This window comes from Leptonychotes weddellii, chromosome 9, assembly GCF_054177405.1.
Source record: "Leptonychotes weddellii isolate Sample4059 chromosome 9, ASM5417740v2, whole genome shotgun sequence".
Taxonomy (NCBI): domain Eukaryota; kingdom Metazoa; phylum Chordata; class Mammalia; order Carnivora; family Phocidae; genus Leptonychotes; species Leptonychotes weddellii.
This window is the reverse complement of record NC_138377.1, coordinates 60,254,658-60,271,324: the sequence shown is the minus strand read 5'-3', so window position 1 is coordinate 60,271,324 and position 16,667 is coordinate 60,254,658.

Sequence of the window (16,667 nt, the reverse complement as noted above, 5' to 3'; positions counted from 1 at the left end):
GGTAGCGGGAGGGGAAGAATGAAGGGGGGGAAATCGGAGGGGTAGACGAACCATGAGAGACGATGGACTCTGAAAAACAAACTGAGAGTTTTAGGGGGGAGGGGGGTGGGAGGATGGGTTGGCCTGGTGATGGGTATTGAGGAGGGCACATTCTGCATGGAGCGCTGGGTGTTATGCACAATGAATCATGGAACACTACATCTAAAACTAATGATGTAATGTATGGGGATTAACATAAGAATAAAAAAATTTAAAAAAGAGAGAGACAGAAGAGGAAAAAAAATTTTTTTTATGAGGATAAATTGTGATAGTTTACAGTGACAAAATTATTTAAGGTGTCGTAGAAAGAACCAATGCCCTGGGGAAGCTATTAATAATTTGGTTTTTCAAATGCATGTGGTAATATTAATTCTATTTTCCTAAGATAATTTTATAGTTGTGTTTAATAATATGAAAATATCTCAGCTGCCAGTGGGCATCTCTGCTATGTCTCCTTAACCCTACATCTGACATTATCAGCATAAGCACAGGTCTTTTGCCAGGCCTTAAATAGTTTGTTAAATTAGCCAATTTATACACAGGCTGATTGCTTTAATTAATGAAAACAGAATGAGGAGAAAAAGTTAAAATTGAGTCCCATGGAAAAGCAACCTTTCAAATCATTTACTGATTTTGAGAAAGAAAAAGTGATTTTTGTTTTAGTTTTGGAAATTTATCTGTTACACTTAAAAACAACCTGATTTTTGGACAAGATACTTTTCACATCTACAACTTCCTAAGCTGAGCCATAATTATGTTGTGCTATAAAATCTTTAATGTTCCTTCTTGATCTAAAATTATTTGTTATATTATATTATATCGTATCATATTATATCGTATCATACTATATTGACAATCCTCTCATTTGGGAAATAATGGGGTTGTCCAGAACTGTAAATGATTATACTTAAGCACATTTTGAAATCTAATGTAAGACCATTAACAACAAACATGAATTTAACAATATTTAAAATAGCTGTATTTCCAACACTTTTCCATAATCATCTGATCTGATACTCTCAAAATACCTATCAAATACATTTTGCTATTACATATTTTGTAGGTAAGGAAACTGAGGCATTGAGAGGTTAGGTAACTCTCCCAAGTTGGAATAGTGAGGAGCCACGATTTGAATTCTACTATCAGACTTCAAAGTCTCGACTGTCTGCTTCTTGGATCACAAGATATTGTTTGAGACAGTAGGTCCCTGCAGCCCACTGTTTTGAAATCTACCATTCAGGCTGTCATCAATAAGAGGGGTGGTAGAGCCATCTTTTCTACAGGGAGGAGCTATTTCTAGCAACCTTTCCTAGCTGCATGGTACTAAAATACTCTCTATTCATGAATCCAAAGAGGCCAGGCCACAGAGCAGCAGTTCCTTCCCAGATTTCTGAAGTGACAGGTCTTCAAATTAGCAGATGCAGAATCCGAGTTCAGTGCTCTATCATGCAGGAAAGGTCAAACTATTAAAATAAAGAAAAGACTTCGGGCGCCTGGGTGGCTCAGTTGGTTAAGCGACTGCCTTCAGCTCAGGTCATGATCCTGGAGTCCCTGGATCGAATCCCACATCGGGCTCCCTGCTCGGCAGGGAGTCTGCTTCTCCCTCTGACCCCCCCCCTCTCATGTGCTCTCTCTCTCATTCTCTCTCTCTCAAATAAATAAATAAAATCTTTAAAAAAAATAAAAATAAAAAATAACTAAATAAAAAAAAAATAAAATAAAGAAAAGACTTCAGTTCCTCTGGGTAGTTTTTCAAGTTTACATTCTCTTTTAGAGTTTTTCATTTAAAAGCCTAAAATTATGGGTAACTTTTATTTCAAATACCTTCAAGTGCCTTCAGTCTTTGATTGCCTTGGAAATATTACACAGCTAGTATTTTTACCTTCTTTGAATTAATTCTCTGTCTCCTAAATATTTTCTTTCCTGGATTATGGGTTGGGATTAAGTTATAGTATTTATAAATTACAATTGGGGAGAGTACAGAGTTAAATGAAGAAAACACAAAATTTCTCATTTTTGCAGTTTCTGTTTAACAAATCGAGTACTGTATATTGATGATCTAAATATACATGTAATTACTGCTTTAATTATACATGTGATTGCTGCTTAACTTTATTATACATTGTTACCATGGAACTGAGAGATTTTAATTTTAAAAGAATGTTTTATATTAATTTCTCCTCATTTTATGAATTTCTTTTTTAACAGTGTGTTTAAGGAAAAAAATGCCACATCTATTGTGGCATTTATATAGTTGTATACGTAATGATCATTTAGATTCTATTTAATGTTCTTGCAATATTGAAGAAAGCTTTCAGCTGTGTAAAGAATTGTAATTTCCAAATGAGGTTTAATATTCACCTTTCCTTCTTAATTGTAAACATTGAGAGATGGCTCTGCAAGGACATATTTTTTTTCTATACCATACTGAAAAGGTCTGGTGTTCAGAAATGCATTCATGCTCAGGTGAATTTATATATGACACATAATTAGCTCTATTTTTCCAACAAGACAGTATTATTTACGAAGGATGATTTGCCATTGGACATATTTCTTACTCTCTCATTTTTAGAAAGTTCATTTAGAAGTAGATATCTCCCCCACCCGTATGCTTTTCCCACTGCATAAAAACCAAATGCCTTGTAGAACTTGCTCTATTAATGGATCTACATATATAAATTATCCTTTGAAATAACTCTCATCTTTTTTAAAAAAAAATAGCTAGTTTTTCTCCCTCAATAATAGAAACTAAATTATTGGCCAAACCTTCAAGGTCAAAGGCAAGCAGAGAGCCCAGATAGCTGGTGAGATCTTGTATAAGTGTGACACAGACAATGGGTAACAAGCCCATTGCAGTCCCCACATTTGACTCTGCCCCATGGCTTAAATCCTTCAAGTGAATTCCTTTCTCTATTTTATTTCATGTGTGTGGTGCAAACATAAGGCTGCAATTGGATGCTGTTACCTTGTCTGACATTCACAGGAGGGAGACTTCCCTCTTCAACTGTAATGGAAAAATTGAGCTCTATAATCACTGTTTCTTTTATCCTTATTCTATAAAATTCACATTTTTTTCTCCATTCCTGACTGTTGGCACCTTACTCTCTCTAGGAATACAGTGCTGCCCTTCCTGTTTCTGCCTTTGGCTGCTTTCCCAATAGGAGAAGATAGAATTAGCACATACTCCCTGAGGAGGATGGGAGGGGACTCAGCAGGGTGCTTCCTTAGTCCCTTCAACCACTGGCAGGGGAGTATTCATAAAGGCACCCCTGGAACCAGCTAACATTGTATTTTGGGATGAGTAGTACCAATGCCTCTGTATTCATGTACAGCCAGCTAAGGGAAATAATACACAAATATTAATTATGTAGAGATAATAATATGTGTACAGCTCTTGATCTGTGTGTACAACTCCCATGGATATTCCATTAAGAAAACAAAAACACATTCACAGTCAGTGTTTGCCCAACTTATTTTTAAACAAGTGTGGGTGTCTACTAAAGGGAAAGGTATAAAGAATCACTGCTTAATAAAAACACATGCCTGTGTATAATTTTAATAGTTGAAGTTAGACTATAGCCTTAAGTGTTTTGCATGCTATTAAAGAGAAATAATGCTAAACTACTATTTTTTTCTATGTAAGCAAAATCTTCAAATTAAATGAATGAATTTGATCAGGTTTTGCTTACACATTCTAGATCTGCAGGACAAACAAGAGGTAAGAAAGTGAGTTATAAAATAATTCTCCATATAATTGGAGGTCAAATCATATGAAGTTTTAATGTACTTTTTCCAAGGGTGTGGGATGACTGTGTTTTCTAAATGGTATAAATCACTTTTCATCTCTCCAGCTTTACTTCATGGGGATCATCAAGGGGACTTCTAAATATAGTGGTGTCCTATGATTTGCCCCTCTGCTAACACTGGTAGATGCTTCTCCAGACCTTTCCACTAGATAGATTTGTAATAGTTCCATTTCATATTTCTGCTCCAGTACAATTCCATGCTGATATATCTCTCTGGAGATAAGAATGGGGCCTGGTGGTAGCAGCACACATTCTAAGAGCTAGAAATCACTGAGTTCTAATCTCAACACCAGGTCCCTCAGTGACTTAGGTAAGTCATCTCCTTATCCCCTAGCCTCCAAATCTATGAAGAAGAGATAACAATGCAATGATGGAGTGAGCAATAATTAATGTTGGTAAAGTGCTACAGTAATTCTAAATATTATTATCATTACTTCAACACAGTTGGTTCATTTGAGCAACCTCCCATGAATTCAAACTTGTTAGTTGATTAAACTATAAATACACATGGTATGTATTTTCTGCAATCAGGTTATGCCAATAGTCTTATGAACTTAAAAACACATTATATTTCAAAAATTTATTGGAAGGTTATTTATGTTTAATTTGGGATATATTTTCCTGTAGCATGTGTCAATAGTAATCTATGGAAGCCCATAATGTTCTGTCCATCTCATGATACGCATTTGGAGTAAAATACTGGAAAATGGCATTGGTTTTACCATGAAAAAGAGGTGATAAATTATCTTTACATTTTATATTTAATAAGAAAATAATGAGAAACTAGCAAAACAAACGTGAAGCTTTTCTTTTTTTTTTTTTTTTAAAGATTTTATTTATTTATTTGACAGAGAGAGAGTTAGTGAGAGCAGGAACACAAGCAGAGGGAGTGGGAGAGGGAGAAGCAAGCTTCCCGCTGAGCAGGGAGGCCGACGCAGGGCTCGATCCCAGGACCCTGGGATCATGACCTGAGCCAAAGGCAGATGCTTAATGGCTGAGCCACCCAGGCACCCCAAACGTGAAGCTTTTCAAGATGGTACCTGGTAACACTGGTTTAGAAATCATTAATTCAACATTTATTCCTTCATTTATTATTTAAGAAACAATACTTGAGTACACCTCTGTCTCAGACATTATTCTAGGTGCTGGGGTCATGGTGAACATCAACAATAACAAAACACTATTCTCATGGTGCGGGGGAAGACAATAACCAAAAAATATATATATATATACATAATTTTGGATGGACGTAAGTGCTTTAAAAATAATGAATCAGGGTAAAGGTTGGGTGATTGAGAGTAGGGGTGCTAGTTTCCATGGGGTACTCACAGAAGACATGCAATTAGATTATACCTAATCATAAACCTGAATGAAATTGGAAAGCCTGCATGTGAATATCTGAAGGTAGAACATTCCAGGCAGAGAAAAGATCAAGTGCAAAAGCCCTGAGATCAAAGTGCACTTGGCATACTTGAGGAACAGCAAAGAGGCTGACATGGCTGGAAAACAATTAATGAAGGGTCTGTGGTGTTAAATAATATTGGAGAGGTTATAGAGGATCAGGCCATGCAGGGCCTTTAGACTATGGTAAACTTCATTTTTCATGCTGTAAAATGGTAAGCAAATGGAAAATTTGGAGACTAGGATTGAATATCTCCTGATTTTTTTTTTTTATTCTGGCAGTTCTCAGAATTGATTTTAAAAGAGTATGGTCAGATGAATAACTGTCCTCCCAAAAGATGTATGTCCATGTTCTAATCTCCAGAACCTGTGAATGTTACTTTATATGGCAAAAGAGACTTTGCAGATGTGATAAAACTAAAGATTTTGAGATGAGGAGTTTATCTTGGATTATCAGGTAGATCAATATAATCACAACAGTGTTTATAAGAGGGAGGCAGGAGATCAGAGTGAGTAGTAACTAATGTGACCATGGAAACAAGAAGCTGGAGTGATATAAGGAAGGAGTCATGAGGCAAGGAAAGCAGGTGGCTTCTAGAAGCCATAAAAGACAAGGATATGGATTCTTCTTTCAGATCCTCTGGAAGGAAACAGCCTTTCCAACACCTTAGCTTTAGCCCAGTTAAAACTAATTTTGGACTTATGGCCTCCAAAATGGTAAGAGAATAAATTTAATTGCCTTTTTTTTAAGTTTTATTTTATTGTATTATGTTAGTCACCATACAATACATCATTAGTTTTTTGATGTAGTGATCCACGATTCATTGTTTTCGTATAACACCCAGTGCTCCATGCAGTACGTGCCCTCCTTAATACCCATCACCGGGCTAACTGGTTGTCATGTGTTAATGTGGTCACAAGAAATGAATACGGGAAGAAAAGATAAAACCTGGACAGCCAGCTAAGAGGCTTGAGTCTGGGGAGCAGGATGGCTTGCACTAAAGTGACACAGGGGAGGTGGTGAGAGGAGGTAAGATTTGTTTTGAAGACTTCCTGATAGGATTCGATAATGAATTGGATAATGCATATGCACAAAAGAGAGGAATCAGGGATGACTGTAAGGGGTTGAGCCTGAGCAACTGGTGGGGGGGAACTTCCATTTGCTGAGACGGCAAAGACTGGGGCGGGGGGTGCATGAGCAAACATTTTTTGTGTGTGCCCACTAAATCCCAGGCATTGTTCGAGGGAGGCAGAGGTAAAGATACCCATGACTTCACAAAATTTGTAATCCAGTATAGTGTTTCTTAAGTGTGCCCTCTGGAACACCTATGTCAGAATCATTAGGGTAGAGGGGGATGATTAATAATGCAAAATTTTTAGACCTTAACCACAGAGAATATATTAGAATCACTTGGGCTAGGGCCCAACAATATGCTCTCTAATAAGCTCCTCAGAGCTTCTCATGTTCACTGAGGTTTGTGGAATACTGATCTAGTGGCTCTTTATTATTTTAATTTTATTTCAGAACATTTGGTTTTCTTTTATTAGGATGCAGACATATCATTAACAGTCGTATTACAGGGGCACCTGGGTGGCTCAGTTGGTTAAGTGGCTGCCTTCGGCTCAGGTCATGATCCTAGGGTCCTGGGATCGAGCCCCACGTTGGGCTCCCTTCTCAGCGGGGAGCGTGCTTCTTCTCCCTCTCCCTCTGCCTGCCGCTCGCCTACTTGTGCTCTCTCTCTATCTCTCTGTCAAATAAATAAATAAAATCTTTAAAAAAAAAAAAGTTGTATTACGAAGTTGTTATTTAGCTCACAAATGCAACAGAGTTTTTGTTTTGTCTGTTGTGTGTTGGCGTAATGGAAAAAACAAGGGAAATTAAATGATATACAACTACCTGTTAAATGATATTGCTCAGGGTGGAATTAGCAGAAATGTGAACAAGGCAGCAGATGCATGATTACCTTGGAAGAAAGTGATGGGGAAGCTGCAGAAGATTTGAGAAGAGTAGAACTGTTTTCATATGGGGTATAAAAGGGAGAATAATCATGTGTGGTTAGGGGATATATGTAATCTAAATATGCATAAATCTGAGTGTTTTTTTTTCCTTATTCGGCTCTAATGTGTCAATTGCTGAACTGTGCTCTGAAAAATGCCCCTTCGTGTATTTTACCCCACACTAACAACTGAGAAGTAGGTAGTGACAGTGGTGACAAGAGTTGATGGAATGGATGATGAGATCATAGGATTACTTGTTATTCCTGTTTTACAGATGAAATGCTAAAGCTACAGAGATAATGCAATATATTTATAACATTGCCATCATTTAAAAAAATTAACCTAATATTCTGGTTTAGTATAATGTACACAAGTCCTACCTTTCTTAAGATGACATATTACTGCACATCATGCTGCTCTAGATTGAGAGTATCTTAATATTTTTCTGTGGCTTTTTTATTAGATAAGAGTATGATGTGGCATGAAAAACTTGCGATTCAAATCTGACATATTATGTAATGATTCACTTTGGAACATCATGAAGATTTTTTATCTGCAGCTAATTTTTTAAAAAGTGAGGGCTTAGGAAAAAAAATAGGTATCACTTTTCAGTGGAAAAAAATTACATAAACAATGTGTTAGGATGAGAGACTGATTTACAGATATGTGGTAATAGCACTACAAACCAACTTTGTGCCTAATTTGCTGGAAAAAAAATCAATTCTATATCTTTTTGCCTTGATACTCCAAACTCTAAACCTGATTCAAAATCTGGATTTGTTTAAACTCTATCAAGTACTTATTATACGCTAAACACTGTGTTAAGCAATTTAGGTAAAATGGCTCACATAATCGCTGTAAAAACTTTTAGTTATATGATATGACCACTTTATTCATTATTGCTGCAGAATTTTTAGCACTTGTGTCAATTAGTTTCACAAAATTCTCATGGAACATTAAAGTTTTGACATCATCCAATTAATGAGTTTAACTAATATGAAGAGACATTTAGTAATTATATGTGGAGTTGGAAACTCCCCTAACTCTATAATGTTGAATTCCCAATTTTATGTTTGTCTGAGCTGCTCAACTGCAACTTGGGTTCTTTGACCTTTCTATACTTCCGACTTCTTCACTATTTAGGAGATAGATTTGTCCACCTTGAAGTGTAGTTAACTGCTTTGAAATCTGTGACTCATACCTGCAAAATTCACCACAGTGCTGCTGGGGAGGGGTCCTGATTTCTCTTCATCATTTTCTCCAGTCATTAGTTACCCCCACCTTGTCACCCACCAATGTCATTTTCTCTTGTTTCTATTTTCTTTTTTTTTTTTTTAAGATTTTATTTATTTCAGAGACAGAGAAAGAGCACGAGTCGGGGTAGGAAAGGGCAGAGGGAGAGGGAGAAGCAGGCTCTCCGCTGAGCGGGGAGCCTGACGCGGGACTCGATCCCAGGACCCGGGGATCATGACCTGAGCCGAAGGCACATGCTTAACTGACTGAGCCACCCAGGTGCCCTTGTTGTTTCTATTTTCTAGCGTGTAATACAGTCACCTTGCACCTATGTGCGGATATGTTTTCAAACAGGGCCTCTTGCAGTCTTGCCCCAATATGATGGTTATTCTGTTTAATCTGTACCATTGCCTTGTATGCACATTATTCCCACAGCATAGGAATTGAAAACCCTCTGTACTGTTTCTGAAACAAAATGTACTGCTTAATCTATATATTCACAACTCTGATATTGAAAGTGTAATCAACCTCAAAGCACGGTTATTTTTTGCAATTATAGGTTTAAATTTATAATTGTATATTCATTGCAAAACTCTTTATAGCTATAAAGATATCATAAGGAAAGAGGGAGAGAATTGATATTACCTAAAATAGTCTGTATTAAGATACAGGTTTGGCTGCTGTAAATATAAGTCCAAAAGAAACTGGCTTAAGAAAAAACATTTTGATGAATATTAAAGTGTCGTAAGGGAGAACTGAAGTCACCCCTGTCCAGATCCACTCCCCAGTATAATCACCCTTAAAAGAAACACTTAAAAAAAAATCCATGACCTCTACATCAACACCAGGGAAGCACACTGGCCTGTTAACCCCCAGCCCCCAGCCCCCAAAATATAGCCTAGGTAACTAGTCAGGAAAGGTATGACCGTTTGATGGTACCAGGGATTCTTGCTACTTCTGTCTTGTTCCACCACTGCTAGAGTTTGTTCTCATTTGACCAAAATGACTTCCCAAGGTTTCTGTAGGCCAGTATGATGCAAAGAAGAGAGAAGAGGGATACACAGTCCTTCCCTCTGGGAGCATATCCCAGAAGTTGCACCTATCAGTTCTCTCATATTTCACAGATAAGAACCAACTACTCCCATGGGGATACGCAAATGCAAAAGAGGCTACACAATGAATTCTTTAGATAGATTAACCTATGCTCAGGTAAAGCTTCTATTACTATAGAAAAAGAGATCAGATATTGGCAGAATAACTGTTAGTTGCAGCCACAGAGGAAATGATGAACAATTTTGCATTGCGTACTATGAGGTTTTCTCGCCTTTGCATTTCACTCTTTCCCCTACTATGCTGTCCCTTACTCACAATTTCATTTGTCAAAATTTGACTGAATCATTAAGGCCCAGCTTTCATCTCCTTTCTGTAGCATTATGTGGTAGAGACAGTAATATTTACCAAACATGAAATCTATTTGTCCGTATTTCCCAGCCATCATCTTGCAGTGGATTGGGGACAGGGGTGGGTGGAGGCTGGTGGCAAGATTGATTGACTAGTCCTGATGGATGCGCTGTGAGCTGCAGTAATGTGGTCCTCCTGCCCTATTCCCCTGTCAAGGTCAACAGTGAGCTTTGTGTTCCAGATGCGGAGGCTACAAGAGGGTGGAATTCTTTAGTCTGGCTTCCTGAGTGGCAACCCAACTTGAGTTTGATGTTGTTTACTATCTCAATATAGCCAAGTAATTCCTTGGTCCTTCCAGTTGGATTTGGTTGCTCTCCCCTTTCTGTTATATATACACACATCTGTATATATACATATGGGCTTTGCACTTATCACATTATACTTCTTGTCTGTTTCTGGCTTCCTGAAAAATCTGGTGGGTTCCAATGATGTCTGGTATACAGCAGAGCTCAATAAAGGGTGACTGTTTAGATAATTTTTTAAAAACTGAAAGTGGAAACAAGAAGCACGGGGTTATCAGAGAAGATGAGACTTCGATTGAAAATAGAATTTTATGTAGCAAAGGTATGGGATTATGTAATAATTTACATTCCTATAATTAACTAGAAGATAACATTCTTGTTTATTGGCCTCTGCCTGTTTTTGTTTTTGTTTTTTTTTACAAATTTCAAAATTGTGTTTCATTTTTGTGTTGAAGGATTACAGTAAAATTTATCCATCTGTTTTAGTACTATAAGGACTTACATATTCTAAAATTATAGAGTTATTCTTTCTAATAAGAAAATCAGAGCACATGGTACAATATTCCAAACAAAAATACTGTGCTTTGTATATTATCTTGCCTACTACTCACCATGATTCGGTGATTTAGGGGTTATCATCATCCTCATTTCATAGATCAGAAAAATAAGTGGATTTTAATGCTGTGGACTAAATGTCTATATTACTATGGAACCATTCAATAATTTGTGCAATTACTTCATGCAATCATACAACATTTTACAATAACATAAATTACAACATTTCAGGTATTCTTTTAAATTTCCCCTGATTACTGAATATATTTCAATCATTCATTTACTTTTTCCTTTATCAATAATAAAAATTAAATTTCTCTACTTTGATTTATCATTTGGACTTGAAATCTGAACTACTTTGTATGAAAAGATCAACGGATACAATGAAAAGTACAGAACCAGTGTCTGAAGGGTTATGCTTAAATTGTTTATCACATTGAAGTAGTTACTCAAGGATAGCCAGGAGAGGAGAAAGAAGTAACCCAAGAAGTTAAAATGATCTTTCTCACAGACATTTAAAAAGAGCAAAGACCTGTAGATTAGATCAAAACTCATCTGAGTTTATCCACTCCCTACATACAAGTGGGTTTTAGAACTTGTATTTACTAAGATGATGTAGTAGGAAACCCACAGTTTAAGTTGATGTTTTATCAGCAACAACACAGTTGTTTAAGGCTAAAATTAAATAAAAGAATTTGGAGCTGCTTTTCAAGTCAGAGTCGAAAAAACATTTTAAGAAACTGAGATGTAATTATTTAAACATAAGCCTGGCCAAAAAAAAAAAAAAAAAAGAGAGAGAGAGAGAGAAAGAGAGGGAGAGAGAGATAAATCAGTCACTTCATCTGGTTTCTTTTTCATATGACATGAGAATTGGCTTTCATCATTATTTATATCTATTCTTTTTATTCCATGAATGTATTATAGGGCATTGAAAAAATTATTGTTTGCAGCATATCCTCAGCGAGAGAAAAGGGAGAATGTTCCACTCAGTGTAAGATTTATGCTTGCTGAAGGCAGCAAGAATTGCTGTGCATATTTTAGAGAAGAATTTGGATCCCCGCCACAAAAGTTCAAGTAACCACTTAGAATTTCTCATTGATAACTACTGTATGCAAACACATGAACTGTAGATTGATTCTTACTTAATTACCAGACCACCAACTTTGCTAGTGCCATTAGCTGCAATACAATCTGGGACAATGTGAGAAACCATCATTTTTCCTTCTGATCTTTCTGGTATGTTTCAGACCATCTATGGAAGTTCAAAAGTAGTACATATAATTTCACAGTTACATGTCAGGTTGATGGAAAAAGTGGGCATGCTACAATACTTTCAGAGTCACAATTCAAGTGAGAAACCCAACTGCATATTAAATTCATGGATGAACAATGGAAACTTGAAAGCCATAATTTGAAGTTTTATTTCTGTAGGTATTGGCATATATGACACCAAATTATTAAATCTAGCACAATGTAAAAGTGAACACATGAGAGATTTACATAGGGATGAGAGCACTGTGAAGTTTGGGAATGTGCAAAAGCTGTAGAATACTTTCATAATAGCAAATTTTATGAAACATAAACAGAAAAATTGTTTTCAAAAACAACTCTCACCTAATTTCTATGGTAACTTACATTTGTGTAACCCTCACATAAATGTGTAAGAAAGTACTAAAACGCAAAAACAATGTAAGGTAGCATTTAGATACTTGTTAGCTTTGGTTACTTATGCATATGGATATCTAATAATCCCCCACAAAAAAATGTCTTTAGCATACAAGACTTTCTGGATAAAGGGGGTGGTAGTGGATTCTTAGAAGTAATACTCTGCCCAGAAGTTAATTTCTTTATGCTTCAAATGAGGGAAGTTTATAAATCAATTCCCTTATAATGTCAACAGTGAAGAAAGTATGTCATTGAAATAAAATACCTCCACACTTTTATAAGATGGCATGGCAGGTATATTTGCAATAACAAATAAAAAAAATCTACTCAAGAAATATAGTTGACAAAGACTTTAAAGAATAGGTCATGGGTCAGAAGACTTAATATTGTTAAGATGGTGGTATTTCCCAAACTGATCCACAGATTCAGTGTAATCCCTGTCAAAATCCCAGCTGACTTCTTTGTAAAAGTTGACAAGTTGATTCTAAAATTCATATGGAATTGCAAGAGCTTCAGACTAGCCAAAACAATCCAGGAAAAGAACAACGTATGTGGACTCATAGTTCCCAATTTCAAACCTTACTACAAAGCAATTGTAATAAAGACAGGCCAGTGCTGGCACAAGGACAGATATATAAATCAACAGAATAAAATTGAGGGTTTAGAAATAAGCCCATGTATATACGTCAACTGATTTTTGACAAGGGTGACAAGACCATTCAATGGGGGAAGAATAATCTTTTCCACAAATGGTATATCTACATGTAGAAGAATGAATTTGGATCCTTACCTCACACCATATAAAAAAAATAACTAAAGGTGAATAAAAAAACTTACATGTAAGAGCTAAACTACAAAACTTTTAGAATACATAGGGGTAAATCTTCAATACCCTGTCTTTGGCAAAGTTTTCTTAGATAAGACACCAAAAGCATCACTAACAACAACAACAACAAAAAATAAGTTGAGCTTAATCGAAATTAAAAACTTCTGTGCTGATTCAAAGAACACAACTAATAAAGCAAAAAGATATCCTACAGCATGGGGGAAATGTCTGAAAAACATTTCTGATAAAGACTTTTCCTAGAATATATAAAGAACCTTTACAATTCAATAATAAAAAGACAAAAAGCCCAATTTAAAAAATGGGCAGAAGATTTCACTAGATACTTTTCTAAGGAAAAACTAAAAATGGCCAATAAGTATATGAAAAATGCTCAGCATCATTAGCAAGCAAGGGAATGCAAATCAAAACCACAATAAGAAACCACTTCACAAGTACCAGGACAACTATAATCAGAAAGTCAGAAAAGTACTGGTGAGATTATGAAAAAATTGGAGTCCTCACCCTCTGCTGACAGGACTATAAAATGTTACAGCTGCTTTGGAGAACAGTATAGCAGTTCCTCAAACAATTAAACATAGAGTTACAATATGACTCATCAATTCTACTCCTAGATAGAAACCCAAGAGAAATGGAAACATATATCCACACTAAAACTTGCATACAAATGTTTATAGCAGCATTATTCATAATAGCCAAAAGACAGATACACCCAAATATCCAACAGCTGAATGCATAAACAAAATGTGATCGATATATACAATGGGAATAGTTTTTAGCCATAGAAAGAAATGAAGTACTGATACATGTGCCAACTTGGGTGAACCTTGAAAACATTACCCTAAGTGAAAGATGCCAGTCACGAAAGTCTACATATTATATAAGTCCATTTACACAGAAGTCCAGACTAAGAAAATTTATAGGGACAGAAAGTAGATTAGTGGTTGCTTGGGGCTGAGGGTGGGGGTAAATGAGGAGGGGATGGAGAGGTGGTAATAGCTAAAGTGTACAGGGTTTATTTACAGGTGATGAAAATGTTCTAAAATTGACTAGAGTGATAGTTACACATATCTGTGAATATACTAAAATCCATTGATTTGTGTACTTTAAATGGGATAATAATAGCAAGTGAATTATATCTCAATAAAGCTATTTTTCTTTTTCTTTTTTTTTTTTTAAAGATTTTATTTATTTGACAGAGAAAGACACAGCGAGAGAGGGAACACAAACGGGGAGTGGGAGAGGGAGAAGCAGACTCCCTGCCGAGCAGGGAGCCCGATGCGGGACTCGATCCAGGGACTCCAGGAACATGACCTGAGCCGAAGGCAGTCGCTTAACCAACTGAGCCACCCAGACGCCCAAGCTATTTTTCTAAAACAAGGAAACACTGGTAGGTTTGTTAACTCATGCTGTACATTTAACTCTAAGGCTAAACAGCAACTATGCAAGAGATGAATAATAGGAATTCTGGGAGAAAAAGGCATAAGGTGGTATGTTAAATTCTACATAACTGAATATTCAGTTCTCAGAGATAAGCAAGAATACAAAATATTCCTCTTTTTTTTATAATGAAGAAAGTTATTTGCCAATATTAAATAAAAGAGGTAGGAAGAATAGAAACCAAGGATTAGATTTCTATTGAGAAAAGTTTATAACTGGAGGCTATCGTGAACCCTTATCTACTTACATCAAAATTCAAAAGAGCTATCAGAGATGACCTCTGAAACAATTCTTTCAGAAAAAATTCCCTAGAGAAGGAACAGAAAGAGAAAAAAAAAAAGAGAGAGAGAGAGAGAGACCAGACACTGGACTCATGACAGAAAAGAAAGAAAAGGTGACTGAGATATAGTGCTATGAAACTGCTGAGATGTTATATTCAAGAGGGTATGCTTGATTGTTCTAGACAAAGTAGACCAGAAGATCAAGAACTTTACTGTAACTGAGGAACAGAAATGTGAAAATTAAAGCATTCCAAGTCAATATAGAAGCTTGAAAATAGATGTGGTCAACATTATCAACTTTAAGGCAGTAAAAGTTACTTGTTGCCTAAAAATTTTGTTATTTGGTCAAAGGCACATAGAGGAAGGACTGAGGCATTTCCAAGAACGGCGCTGGGTATTTTAGGGGGGAGATTCTTGTCCTATTCAGAAAATATGGCTTCATTACTAGGATGTAGGTGGGCCTATATTTAAAAGAGTGTGCTTCTCAGCAGTAGGATTTAAAGCTCTTTATGAATAAAACAGAGAAACTTGAAATGTTATATTTTGGGTAATAATCCAAATTTATATTGGAAAACAGTTTTATCTAGAGTGATACAAAGAATAATGGAAATGCAAAAGCAGTTTATAGTTTTCATTATAGAACCAATGTCAAAATGGATATATAATAAAACAGAATTTGGCGGAGGCTATATTCGGAGTAAACCGAGGTAAAAAGACTATGAAATGTAGTATAAAGAGAAGGACCAATATAGGAAGGAAAGCCAATATAAGACTTTAGAAATATTGCCCCACTGTAATTTATGTGTATAGATTTTCTTAAGAATTTAGCTCTAATTTAATCCTAATTTACATTGAGGCTGGGGAGGTGCTCAGTAATTATAAATTGAATGAATGAATTTCAATTTATACATTAGAAACATACCATTTATCAGAATTCCTTCCTTCCACAGTATTCCTCATTCCTCTTCTTCCCTCTCTCCAGTAGTGTATAATAGGAGGTATGCTTGCTTTGCATCAGACAGGCCTGGCTTTAAATTTCAACAACCTGACTTACTAGCTCTGTTATCTTAATGCTCTCAGTGAGGAATTATTGTAGCATGGTTATTTGCTTACCTTCTCTCTGTTGTAAATATGGCAGAGGTAGAGATGAGATGAGGATCAAAGACAAAAAGACATGGGAAAGATGACAGGTTGGATGGAGTTAAAGGGAGTAGGAAGATATAACTATATGTTAACTGATAGGAGTTCTGATGCTTGTGGGGGGCCCAGTTAATTCAATCTTCTGCAGTGGTTTATGCTGACTCTATATGCCCATGATTCCTCATTCCAGTGGTAAATTCAGGCCTTTCTTTCCTTCCCTCTCTGCACAGGAGCTCCATGATCTTTGTTGAAATGTTCTCCATTCTTTCTTTCATCCTAGACTCTTCTGGCTCACCTGGTAAGTAATGTAATATGCTAGGCCACTGTGTTAATGATGAAAAAGCAAAAGAGTATCCCCTCTCCACTACTGTTATGTGGGCATGCCTTAAAAGTGGACGTCTTGGCAATACATGTGCCTTTGCTCTCTGTCTTTGGAACTGATTCCATAATTTCAGAGTAGGGTGGTAACAGGATGGTGGGGAAACAGGACAGCTATTTGGCTGCTGATGGGGACTGTGTTGGTATCTATTGCATTATCATATCTTTTAGGGGCTACACTACT